The sequence below is a fragment of the Hesperophylax consimilis genome, chromosome 24 (assembly GCF_061612785.1).
Source record: "Hesperophylax consimilis isolate HC1 chromosome 24, BYU_Hcon_1.0, whole genome shotgun sequence".
Lineage (NCBI taxonomy): Eukaryota > Metazoa > Arthropoda > Insecta > Trichoptera > Limnephilidae > Hesperophylax > Hesperophylax consimilis.
Window position 1 is genome coordinate 16,514,226 of NC_142859.1, and position 13,035 is coordinate 16,527,260.

The window sequence follows — 13,035 nt, forward strand, 5'->3', positions numbered from 1 at the left end:
TGTTTCATCACTTTCCATGACTTTATATAACTTTTTAAAGATGTGATGAATTATCATTGTGATGATTTATCCGGTCACCATTTAAAATACAGCAAAAATCTTCATTTAAAGAAGCACTGTGAATACATTACATACCCAATGTAACAGAACCATGTGTGTTTTTAATATACTTCGGAGGATACATTGATTTTTTCTATAGAGGGAATCTATAAATAAATAGTATAAAACAAATTCGCTGTCCGCGTCTGTCTGTTTGTGCGCTTAGTTCTTCTAAACTACGCAACAGATTTTGATAGGGTTTTCACTATCATTTAGAGAAGTTCTTCCAGAAGGTTTATGTACGTATGAAAAGAGATTATCTTAAAAAATATATTATTTAAAATTGATTGTCACCTGTATTTGATTTGTAAACAAATCTACTCTTTTATTCCGCGGTTGATGAAAATTTGCACACTTGAGCTGCAAAACAAGAGGAAGGTCACGGTTTAAGTCTGGTATATTTTTAAGGTCTAGAAGTGGGATCACATATTTTTTGGTTGTCCCTCTCTAAACGAATATCCACTCTTCTATCAAACCTTATCTAAAATTGCCTCCCCTGCTTTCAACATCTCATCTCTTCTAAGTCTGAGCTCGACTACAATCTTCCACATAATTTTGAAATTTACCAATTTAAACAAAATTAATATAAATTCATCTTCCCTCTCTCTAATTTGAAAAGATGTCCTAGAAGAACACATTTGAAGGGTGAAAGCCGGAAAGATTTGAAAATAATATATATTTTTTAATTTTTATAATAGTAAAAGCAAGATATTCACAAAACATATTGCTTTTGCTATACATTTTACATAAATTCAATTTATTACAAAATACCTTAGTATGTTGACTGCAAATATAAAAAACTTTTTATAAATATTTAGATAAAATTAATACAGTTTTTCTCCAAATCGGGTATTACATATTATTTATTTTACGCATGACAAGTTTTGCATATTTCTCTCTCCAACCCACCACAAATCCATTATGTATGGAATGCCAATAGCCCATCAAACACCTTTCTAATTAATATTATGTACCTACCTGTGGGGCTTCGTTCAGATGATGCAGTTACGGCCGCGCGTCAATTTGAATATGAAGGTCAAACAAGCAATACGTTCGTAGATTCTAAATAATTATAATAATAATAATAATTGGATAATTTGTAGAGCGCCGTTTTTGTGAAAAATCACCTCAAGGGCGCTGTACAATTTGTTTCCTAGGATCTACATTTGTTATTTAGACCAACTGTGCCAACACGAGGTTCGTCATCCGTTCAGGTATGTGTCTGCCGCCAATATAGCGCTGACATGTGTCTGCTGCCAATAAAGAGCGCTGACACAACATCCTCACATAGATAACAAACCTTGGCAGCACCGCTGTGACGTTCGACGAAGACAGAAGATGGAGACTCTGCTGCAAGAATCCCAGGTAGCGAAGGAACTGTACCAGCTGCTGCAGCGAGAGAGACCACCGCGTCCACCAACTGTGCGCCAAATAACTATCATTCGTAAATGGTTCCTCTTCATTCAAAGTTATAAAATAGTGCGTTTCAGAATGAATGTGCGTTATTCAATTTAAGTGGCTTGGAAACATTCGATATGCCGATATTTTCTGTCTTTTTCGTACTCATGCAAGACGTTTGAGAAAGAAGATAATTATGGAAGAATTTAGTCCGTCCACACACTCAATCTTACTTGCACAAACTCTAGTTTGCACAAGTAAGCATGCACGTTAAGTCGCTGAGATTACAAAACAGTATACCGAGTAAACGGCTTACACGAACGTCAATTTGCGCAAACTAAATTTGCTTTAATTTGCATAAGTAAATACGTTACGACGACAAAACTGCACAATGCGCAAATGACATGCATACACTTCAAACGATGGTGACTTTTGAACTAACTGTTTGCGCATGCAAGTCGCTGTCTGTAGACGGACCCTTTGGTGGTAGAGATCGACTATATAAATATATTACATTTTATACATAATACTGACAAATTTAATGTGAATTTGTGGAATTTAGAAATGGTATCAGTGTTTGCCCAAACTCTTTACAGCGGCTTATATAACTTGGCTCATTGACTGTTTACTTTGATAACTAGAAGTATTTACACAATATCTGAAAAGGTGGTATATCTTCTCAACATGTATGGCCCTGGTGAACGAACACCATCCAGAATAGAAAGGTTGGCAAAAGATCGGCATAGGAAGGTTGTTAAATTGAATTATTCCTAGATAGAGGTAGGTATTTTCAACATTGTCAGAAATTCAAATTTTACATTGATTTCGAATGGCCATTTCGTTTTTTGATATTTGAAAGCGCATACCCAATTTCTACCGATTTATAACAAGTTTCCATTTAACTTAACAGTTTTTAAGTTCCAAAAAAAAAGTTTTTTTTAAAGATAATATCTATAGATACATTTGTTATGTTAATTATATGAAATTTCCTCGATAGAAAAAAATCGCAAACTAATCTCCAAAAATTATTAAAAACACGTTTTGTTAAGTTATTTAATATAATTTCACAGTGTATCTTTAGATGAAACTAAAGCATTTGTCGAGAGATTTTTGCTCTATGTGAAACGAGTCGTGTTTTATTAAATATTTTCACCATTTTCGAATAATTGTTTTTTAACATTCGTAATTACATATTTCCCTTTCAAACCATCTTTGAACGCTTACTACGGGGCCTTAAACGCCGCATTTCATCTTTCTATCAAATTGAAATAAGCTTTACAACATGATACCTAGTTGTCCTCTTCCCCTAATCACAATTTGTTCAAAAGGTGAAATGGATTTAACGGGAACCTTTCAACTGTAAAAAAAACAGAGTAGCGCTGAATTGCCATTCGATGCCTTCGTTAGTTTCTGCGAAACAACTGGGCCTTAGTGTAAGTTTTTAGATTCTCACGGCCAAAAGCATTTTTGTTGTTTGTTTTTGGGGTGTTATGCCGTGTTGCGCTAACTCCTTCTTTAGCCGACGTTTCGGACAGCGTTGCAGTGTCCATTATCAGGGCAGATCCGGTAGATCCGAAGATGTGTCACATCTTCGGACTTTGAAGTAGAAACTACGCCATTAATAAAAATGGGACGATACACGCTTCAACAACGCATTGAGATTATTAAAATTCACTTGAGTGAATCAAATGCAAATCATCTTGAGTGATGAGGTTCATTTCCACCTCGGTGGCTTCGTCAACAAGCAAAATTGTCGCATCTGGGGCTCGGAAAACCCAAGAGTTATTGTTGAAAAGCCTCTCTATCCTCAACGTGTGACTGTTTGGTGCGGTTTATGGTCCGGCGGAGTCATTGGACCTTACTTTTTCGAAAATGAGGCTGAGGGCAACAGTTAAGGTGAATGGATCGCTATCGAGAGATGATTAATGATTTTTTATGGCCGGAATTGGATGGTATTGATCTGGACAACGTTTACTTTCAATAAGACGGCGTTACGTGCCACACAAGCAACGAAACCATTGATCTTTTACGATTGAATTAAAAAAAACACCTCTTATTGGAAAACCCTATACTATTTTCGAACCCTGAAAATGTGGTAAATAAATTAAACATGTTTAAAACATCAGCGCCCCTCGTTGCAAAGATACACAAGACAACATTTTATTATTTCAACAACACATGATCAAAATATTATTTTCTTCAATAATCAGGAATTCAATTAACGTATTGATCGTATATTGCAAATACGAAACAGGTACCAACAAGAAAATCAAAGGTAATTATTTCTCAGAGTCCATTGCGTTATTTCCTTATTCAGTAAATCAGTAGATTTAACAACGTTTTATTATGTATGATTTTAACCGTATCTCTAACAGTTCCTGCATTTTGTTTAGAGGCAGAGTTTATCGCTGGAATAAAGCCATATTGGCAAAACAGGCAATAAATTATCATCGCCTCGAAAAGTGAGAGTAAAACGCAGGTGTACAAATAACTAACAGATAATTCTCTAATGGTGGAATGAAGTTAGCAATGTGCTTCTGTTATAAAATTAGTATTATATGACCATATTTATCAACCAGTACACTGCCAGGGTTTTCTTTCCAGCTAAACTTCATCCGGTGAAGTTACAGTGGGGGTGAGCGTAGGTAGGTACATGATGCACAAATGGGTCCTGAAGAATCCAACTTGCTAGACTTGCCCTAACATAAAATTTGGCAATCATTTCGACGAGCTATAGGCAAAGGACGTGGCCATATTTGTGGCAACAGGAAGGTCCGAGGGTGCTTTGAATAAACTAAATATTCAATTTTGGAAACAAGCCTAAACTTTTGTTTACATCGTTTTTTACGCAACTAGCAATTAACGCGCCGTTGTAAAGAGGACTAGTAAGTAAATTCCTAGTAAACACCTGTTGTAAAGAGGACTCCACCACAAGAATCAACGAAGAATAGATTCGTGGTATTTATATCAATACAGATGTTTTGAAACAGTACTATTTACATGTTTAGTTTGTAAAGTAACAGGATGTACTATCAAATGCTTATTTTATTACTTACTAGCTGTACCCCACCACGGGTTGCCGAGGCTCAATCTGTATAATGCAGATAGAGAAACAATAGCTCGTATATTGCCAAGTTTGAAAAAATTTATAAAATTTAAAAAAAGCTGTATTTTGGTAACTAATGGATTTACAGAAGCGTTTCTGGGCTCATATTGTAGCAAATTTAGTCTACTTTGAAAATGTGTGACACAGTTATAAAACTAGTCCATCCGGGTTAAAATCACCAAAAACTGAAGAAAGGTAGAATATTTTATTTAATTTAATGTAATAATCATCGTTAAATACTCTCAGTAAAGCCCTGGTGAAAGATGACCATTTAGAATCGATAACACTGCAATAACCGTGTTTAGTGATCATATCTGAATAGCCAGGTAATTCCCAGCTTTCCTCTAAAATCATTCCCTTCCCACTCCCTTCAGCATCACAACTTATCCCAATAATTGGGAATACTTAGTACCATTGGCTGGGACTCTTTAATTGTAAAAAAAAATTAAAATATTATAAAACGATGTGTCCTTTAATTGCTACTGACATTATTATGAATCGTGTGAATTATTACAGAATTATAATATTAACTATCAGAGAACTTATTCAGAGTTGATATTTTCTTTATCAGCGTCAACACGTCACTCCTTGCTTCTCACTTCCGTTGTCCCTTTTTAAAACTTATCTCTATCATTACATTCCTGAACGCTAAACAACAAATGTCTATTATCATGGGAAGGTCTGAAATTCATTATACCTACACATAGACATCCAAATTGATAGACTAGCCCATCAGGGAAAGGTAAAGTAGAGAAAAGTCGATGCTTTGTAATCGAGAGAAAAAATATTTTTCAAATATGTTCGGGCGCTTACATTGCTTACGCTGGCTAAACCTTATGAGATACATCAAATCAATGTACTACGGAATTGTATATATTAAAAAGGCCTACAGAAAAACCCGGAATGGTATATGTCCTAAGTATAACCCCCAGTAACGCCGGGTAACAATCTGACAACAGTAAACTTTCTGCACAGGGTCTGGTTATTTCAATATGGTGTAATTAGTAATACACGCTCTTCGGCGTTCAACGCATAAATAAACACCTCGTTCAATGTATAACTGATCGTTTAAAGCATTCTCGAAACCCCCTGGTGCCAAAAAAATATGATCACGTGGTTTGCATCCAGCTCGTCAAAATGATACCCGGATTTCATGTTAGGACAAGTCTATCAATTTGGATGACCATGATTCTATAGCTCAACCAAATTGTGTACATGCGGTCAAAGAAAGAACTAATTACAACGTGATATTATGTTATTAGTAGTTTTTTTTAATTCTTTATTTTGGCTTTCACTCATTAGGGGTGATCTTGGCCATACATAATTAACATAACCTAACATATATAAACCAAACATAATATAAACATAACATAACATACTTAACATAAACGGTACAGAGCTGGTAACAGTAGGTTATCACAAAATTATAAAAATAGGAACCTGTGTACAATATAAGTGGGCGTTTTTTTAAAACCGAACTATGAAATTGGCAATCTTATAAACAAACACAGCATATGAGAGTAAACAAATGTGATTATAAAACTTATTAGTAGTTCTGTGAACAGTTGTGGTTGTCTCACGTCAAAAAAAGAACGTTTATAATTTTCTATTATTAAACAAAATTTCCTCTGAAACATAAGATATTTAAGTAGGTACTTAAATACTTACCTACCTACATAATTAATAAACACGACTATCTCACATTTAAAACGGCCACCATTTTGAACCGGAACGTAACAAACAATTCTACAGACAGATACATTACGATACTCATATTTTACAAAGATGAGTGTTTGGCATATAGCATAAAAAATTGTTATTGGACATAAAAAGTTATTTAATTTTTTATTTAGGTAGCTGAAACCACCTAAAAAAAAATACTTTTTGAGTACTGACAGAAAACCTTTCGAATATTCAAAATTGAACTTTTTCTTTCTAAAGGCGCAAAAGCTGTTTCTCAGTAACGTTTCGCAATTACTCACTGTAGAAAGTGCAGTATATAAAATCACTAATACACACGATCTTAGATTTATGTTGTTACTTCTCAGGTTTTTTCTAGGAATGTACCAACTGGAAAATAATAATGCTATTCGGAATAAAATAAAAATGTGGATCGTTCATAGACATATGAATTAATATTCATATGTCTGTGGGATCTTTGAAGCGAGACAACCTCCAAAATAAATGCATAATAAATAAATAATGAATGCATAATTTATCAATAATATCATCATACTATTATAAACCAGTCAATGTTGAATTTAACATTTAAGATTTCTACATAATTAATCATTTTATAATAATAATGTGAGCTCTTCCTGTATTACAAGCCAATTTTTGTTGAGAGGAAGCTACAAGCACAAATGTGTATATTCTTGGTATACCTTCTATTGTAGGTAATAGACATTAAAATCGCTTGACAAACGGAGTCTAGAAACGTTCGATTTGAAGCAAAAAAGTTTTTTTTATTTATTTTGTAAATAATTTTACAAGAAAGCAAAAAAGTCAATCAAGTGAAACTGTCACAGATAATCTTAGCGGGTAAAATTGGGTTAAGAGGAGTCACTCGAATAACCGAAATTGAACTTGATTTAGACTAATATAGGGCTGGGGAATCCGAATCTGTAAGAATTAGGTGGGGGTCGGCACTATTAACTGAGTTATAGGGTCTTGAAATTTCGTACGCGATACTTAGAAACCATGTTTTATTTATCAACTATGAATTGAAAAGTATCGAATCAACAACTATTTTATATTTTTGACATTTCAGCAGTGCCAACCAAACCGGTTGATTCTTACAGATTCGGTTTCCCCAGCCCTAAATTAGTCTAAATCAAGTCAATTTCGGTTATTCGAGTGACTCCCCTAAACCGAATTTATTCCATCTTAGCTATAGTACTGTATTTTTTTAAATTGTTTCCTTTACGCGTTCATACATTTCTATTGAAAAAAAGTTTTTTTTAGTAGTTTATATTTATATTTTTATTGAGTAATTTATTTTTTATTTGTATTCTACTCAAGCGAAGCGATAGTATAACCTTTAATTTATCTAAAGCATTTTTTTGGTATTCATAATGTACACCAATTCGTTACAAAGATTAATCAAAATAGTGATTTAGCAATAAGCTTTTCCTTAATGTCAACACAGCCCAAGAATCCCAACTACTCGCCAGTGGGATTACGTTAACACCAATTGTTAACACCAACTTATGTTGTGAAGCTGGAGGGAGTGGGCAAGGAAAGGTTACCAAACATGGGTAGAGCAATTTCAAGCAAAGTTTCGATTCTGAATGGTAATCTTTAAGACTGAATTCAATTCGGAGTTTGTGTACTTGGTGTGAACTACCACAATGCCTAATAATAATATACCTAAATAATTATTATAACAAAAATCACACTTTAAATTACTACACAATCACTTTTCACCACTTTTCTCGTACGTATGTATTGTTTTGCTCATAACAATAACTAACCAAATACCGACTTCGTACCTCTTAGCAGTTTCAGGTAGGTACCTCCTTCACAACAATGGACACACCTTTAATGTTAACGCAAAAAACACAATATTTTGACAGTAGTACACCAAAACAAAACCAGAACAAAAACATGCATAAATAAACCACTCACAATATGGTAGCAATGTTGAAATTTTTGTTTATTTTACCATCGAAATACAGTCGTCAAAAATGTGACAATCCAATTACCCAATTACGAAAGTGCGGCATTTACAAAATATTTGTATATGTACCTAAATGTAGAAAAATTCCTATAAAAATAATCTTTTCAAATCCAAACAAACGACAAAGTAACCTAACTGTAATATATTGTGAAGCGATTATTATTTTTAATTGATTTTTTTGAATCTGTAATAAGTAGAAAAAAAAATTCTCAGTTTTCATCTTGGCAATTTAATTCACATCACTACCTACCTACCCTAGTAACATTAATATTTTGCATTGAAAATGGACAGTTATAAGATGTCGTACGAATCACTAAACACAAGGAATGAGATAGTATGTTGAATAACGAGAAAAACATGACTTACCACGAGATTGGTGTATTATCAATCCAAATCAAACCACAAAAACTTTATTCAAACTAGCACCGAATTTAAAGTCACACTCTAGTCGATATATACGCTATGTAAAATATCTAAACACGCACAGGAATTGCTCTTAGAAATCAAACTATAAATTAATAATGCCACATTTACTTTGATAGAAACAACACAGAAACGAGCGACGCAACCTCACGGCACAAATGCTCGGAACAAACTGTTGAAAACACGAAAACAGAACAGAAATAGTTAAAAGTTGTAAATTCTTCGGTGCTTGCTTGAAGCATCTACAAGAATTCACCACCAGCATTCGTAATTCAGAATTTAAACCACAGAATAACAAGGTTCCATATGTCAGAGTAATATTTCGAAATAATCAGCTGTATACCGAAGTCCCTAAGGTTTATTGTTGTATACGATTGCTATGTCGTACAAAACTTTGTTATTCTTACGAGTTTTTGAATAAACGAAACAACTAATCTAATAAAGGTCTGGTAAATTTTAAGCCGGAGGAAAAAAAATACACTATTAATTCGACAATTACTACATCCTCTTTAAATGATTTTACCCTTTTAATTTCACTTGAACCACCATTTAAAAATAATAGTAATAAAAGCCACGAGTAAGAAAGGTAGGTACTAGACATTATTGTTTCTTGTTAGTATGAAAATAGTATGGATCTTTTTGTAAAGTGTCAAATCAATATTTAAAGCCGCGTCCAAATACGTGGCAAGCCTCTGCAAGCGTCCACAAGTCCCAGCGTCTGGTGCCGCGCGTGTGGCTTGGCTTGCGTAGGCTTGCAAGAGCTTGCGAGAGCTTGCCGCCGATCCGATCGAGGTCGGATATTTTGGCCCAAGCGGCAAGCGCTTGCGGCAAACGCTGGCGTGGCATCCACACGTTGGTACAACTTACGGACTAATAAACAAAAATTAGAATATTAAATGAATTATTTGGTACGCTTTCTATGGATTTTAATCATCCACCATCTTCTCTTTCGAATTCTTCGCTTTCTTTCGTTTTGTTTCGCTTTAAAATAGAAATAGGTTAGCGCAAAAATGACAGCTGATAACAGCTGCTTCGACGTCCGCCATCTTTGGGCGCTGCGAATAGTGCAAATGTACTGGCGCGCTTGCAAGTGTGGGGTCGCCAGCCATTCGCTTGCCAGAGCTTGCCTGAGCTTGCGACAAGCAGCTTGTCGCAAGGATCTGGACGTAGCATAAGAGGCGTTGACTTGTCTTCGGTGTCTTGGGTCACTTTCGACCTCGACAATAATGTTATTATTTTTCATGGCGTATGTATTCATGAATTATTATTTTAGATTTTTTGATTATTTGTTCTAGAAATAACGAGGTACCTCCATTTTTAAAAGGCAGTTCTAATTATTGAGTAAGTATATATTTAAAAAAAATCAAGGATAGCGTTTATAGAAAAAATAATGTAACTGGTAGTTTAGTTAGGTACCTATCGAACATGTTACCAACCTCATTTTTCTATGCTAAACATGAGGTCCATGATCCTAAACGTAAGTTAGTCCAGAAAAGCAGTGCCTACCTTGAGAAAAGCGAACTATTTTTATTAATTACAAAAAAATAAAAAAGGCTCTAATTTTCTGATGATATTTTTTCCCTGAATTTGGTAAGGAACATGGACCTGCGCTTAGTTATTGATTTATCCATAATGATCAGCGGAAAGTGATAATAAAATTCCCATTTCCAATGCATTCTAATTCATACTTCGAAAAAATAACCTAGTATGCCGTTGGTCATAGAGCAATGCACGCCATTGGTAGGTACCTATGTACTAAGTACATTTAAAAAAAAAAGTGTAATGCATTTATATTTCACGAAGGGAGTGTAATGAATAATTATATGTACCTTCCCAACCACAGATCGACGTTTCATATAATGTGTATATTTTGTAATGAACCATAACATTATTATTGTTTTTTCATTATTTCTCATTGGCCTGCAAATTTAAGTATGTCAAGCAATAAATGTATCATTTCAGTGGTGCTTACTTATATACATATAATAACTAGTGGATCCCCCGCAACGCTTCGCTATTGCTAATGTCTTTGTCAGGCGCCTCCGACTTCTTCCACCATTAACTACTGTATACCACAATGTTAGTGTTAAAAAACTGCATTACTCCGTATCTCATTTCGCTGTAGAGATATTGCGTTAGGTATTCCTAGGGCGTCCCCGACTCCGACCATTTCTAAACACTCCTGGCATAATATATATAAAATGGCCTAATAAAAACAAATTTTGAAATTTTCATCGATATCGTTCGACTACTTTTCGTGTTTGGCGAGCACAAACATACGCAGGCTGATTTTTTATATATTAAGATTGGAAACCAGTTAGAATTTAACTCAACCATTTGGAATGCATTTCATAATGTAAGGCGTTATCCTGCCGCAGACCGCTTGTTTAAAGTTAAGACTTGAGAACAAAAGGCTAGATTCCTCTTTTTTTAAATGAAACACTTTGTAGAAGTTGAAATTACACCGATTTTATTGTTGTTTTTTCCAAAGTTTATACTGCTATCGACACTCTGTGGAGATCACTCCACAAACGGAGAGCGAAATATAATTGTCACTTTGGGTTCCTTTAGCTAGAAACTATCGAAGAGAAGTGAGTTCCCGTGTTCCCTAATCAAAATAAACTAGTTTCGCTGCCTTTAAAGAAGGTGCAAACTAGCGACATCTATATTCTAAATCAGTTACTCTTTTTAATTGGTTTGAAACTCGGAGCAATTTCCAACACCACTTTCTATGTAAGGAAGTTAAAATTTGTGGTTGTATGTATTTTTGGATGAGAATTCTGAAAAAAAAACGTTGAAAAATTTTTTTACAGCGACACCAATCGGGTCAAAAACTATCCTATATTTCAAGCTGGAACCAACCATACACATTCACAAAATTTCATTGAAATCGGTTGAGCGGTTTCGGAGATTAGCGTATACGAAAACAGTGACACATGATTTTTATATTATACCATGAAGCAATAATAATTTGCGGAAACACGAAATATAAGGATTCGTCTCCAAGCAAAATATTGCAATAACAATGACTTTTATTTGTGAAAAGGCACCAATATTGTTATCCGATCTCCATTGAAAATTTGAAGTAAAATTAAAACGTTGACAGGAATGACACTATACACAATATTATTAATTTTGAGATAATTAAATAAAATATGAAAACATAATATTATATTTTCGTGTATTTAGACTTTAACCATTAAATGTGTCTTTAAAGTTGTTGTACCCGCATGTAAAAATGTTATAAATTTGTAGTGACTCTGAATCAATAAAAACTCAAAGGCTTGACGAATATTTAGTTCTCTGATTTAGATTGTATTTAAGACGCCTGTTTTTGAAAGATTTCTGCAATCAACACAACGTCAAAGCTACGCAGATTGCGTTTCCAAGGCGTAAAACGTGACCAAACAAAACTAAACTTTGAATACATATTGATAAAAACAACAAACCTAATCTAACCTAACTCCCATAAATAAACCACTCACGTTGGTCCTGAGCCAAATGGCGTCTGATGCGAGTAAAATTTTGGCGCCCCTTCTCAAACCAGTGGACCAATGGAGTAGGTGATCGCTGTGATCAATACTATTTGGATGGTTTGTTTTTTGTACAGCGTTGTTTTTATTGTATTGTACAAATGTGCAAAAAACATCCATGACCGCACCTGACAAATAATTTATTATTTTTCCAAAACCTACATTACTACTAAAAAATGGGGTAAAAGCAATCAAACCAATAAGAAAAATGCTTCTTTATCACTTAGGTCAATTGCATTTTCCTGCGGGGATCATTTTGATGCAAGTACAATAGTTTATTTAAGTGATCTAATAAATGTTTGCAACAAATATAATCAATATTATATTTAAGTTTGATTACACTTCGCTGAGTCAACTGTATTTTTTTAATTACTTGATATTTTCTAGAATTTTTCCTTTGTGGTACCTTTTTTTAAAAAAACATCATATATTAGGCCCTGAAGAAGATAATTTTCAGGGTCAGTGTCATCTTAAGGGATACTGTGTGGAGGATCTTTTTGAGGGGAGAAAGGAGTGAACATGGGTTTTGAAGAGATCTGTCTTAATTTTTCAACACCCACTAAAACGTCATAAATCTATTGTGTTTCGGGTGGGACGTTCTCGCACAGCGAGCTTATTTTTAATTTCGACAGTCAACAGTCAGTAGATACTTTGTGGTATATTTCTTGAAATTTAACCGCTTTTAATTGAACACCACTCTATAAAATGTGGGCATCTCGTCACCATTGTTATTGAATTGTACCAATGTTTAAAAATGCAGCTATTTCCGCACTCGATTCAATTTTTCTTGCGATCAT

General features: G+C 34.2%; 1 protein-coding gene and 1 long non-coding RNA gene across 2 annotated transcripts in view; both read right to left on the reverse strand.

The window, feature by feature from the left end:
* The window catches only part of LOC149411986 (ferric reductase 1-like), a 114,490-nt gene extending 105,604 nt beyond the window's left edge, over window positions 1–8,886 (reverse strand). The window contains exon 1 of the mRNA XM_089646467.1: window positions 8,649–8,886. The gene's annotated coding sequence lies outside the window, so the exon portion shown is untranslated. The remainder of the gene's footprint in view (window positions 1–8,648) is intronic.
* The window catches only part of LOC149411987 (uncharacterized), a 143,402-nt gene that overhangs the window by 105,604 nt on the left and 24,763 nt on the right, over window positions 1–13,035 (reverse strand). The window lies entirely within an intron of this gene.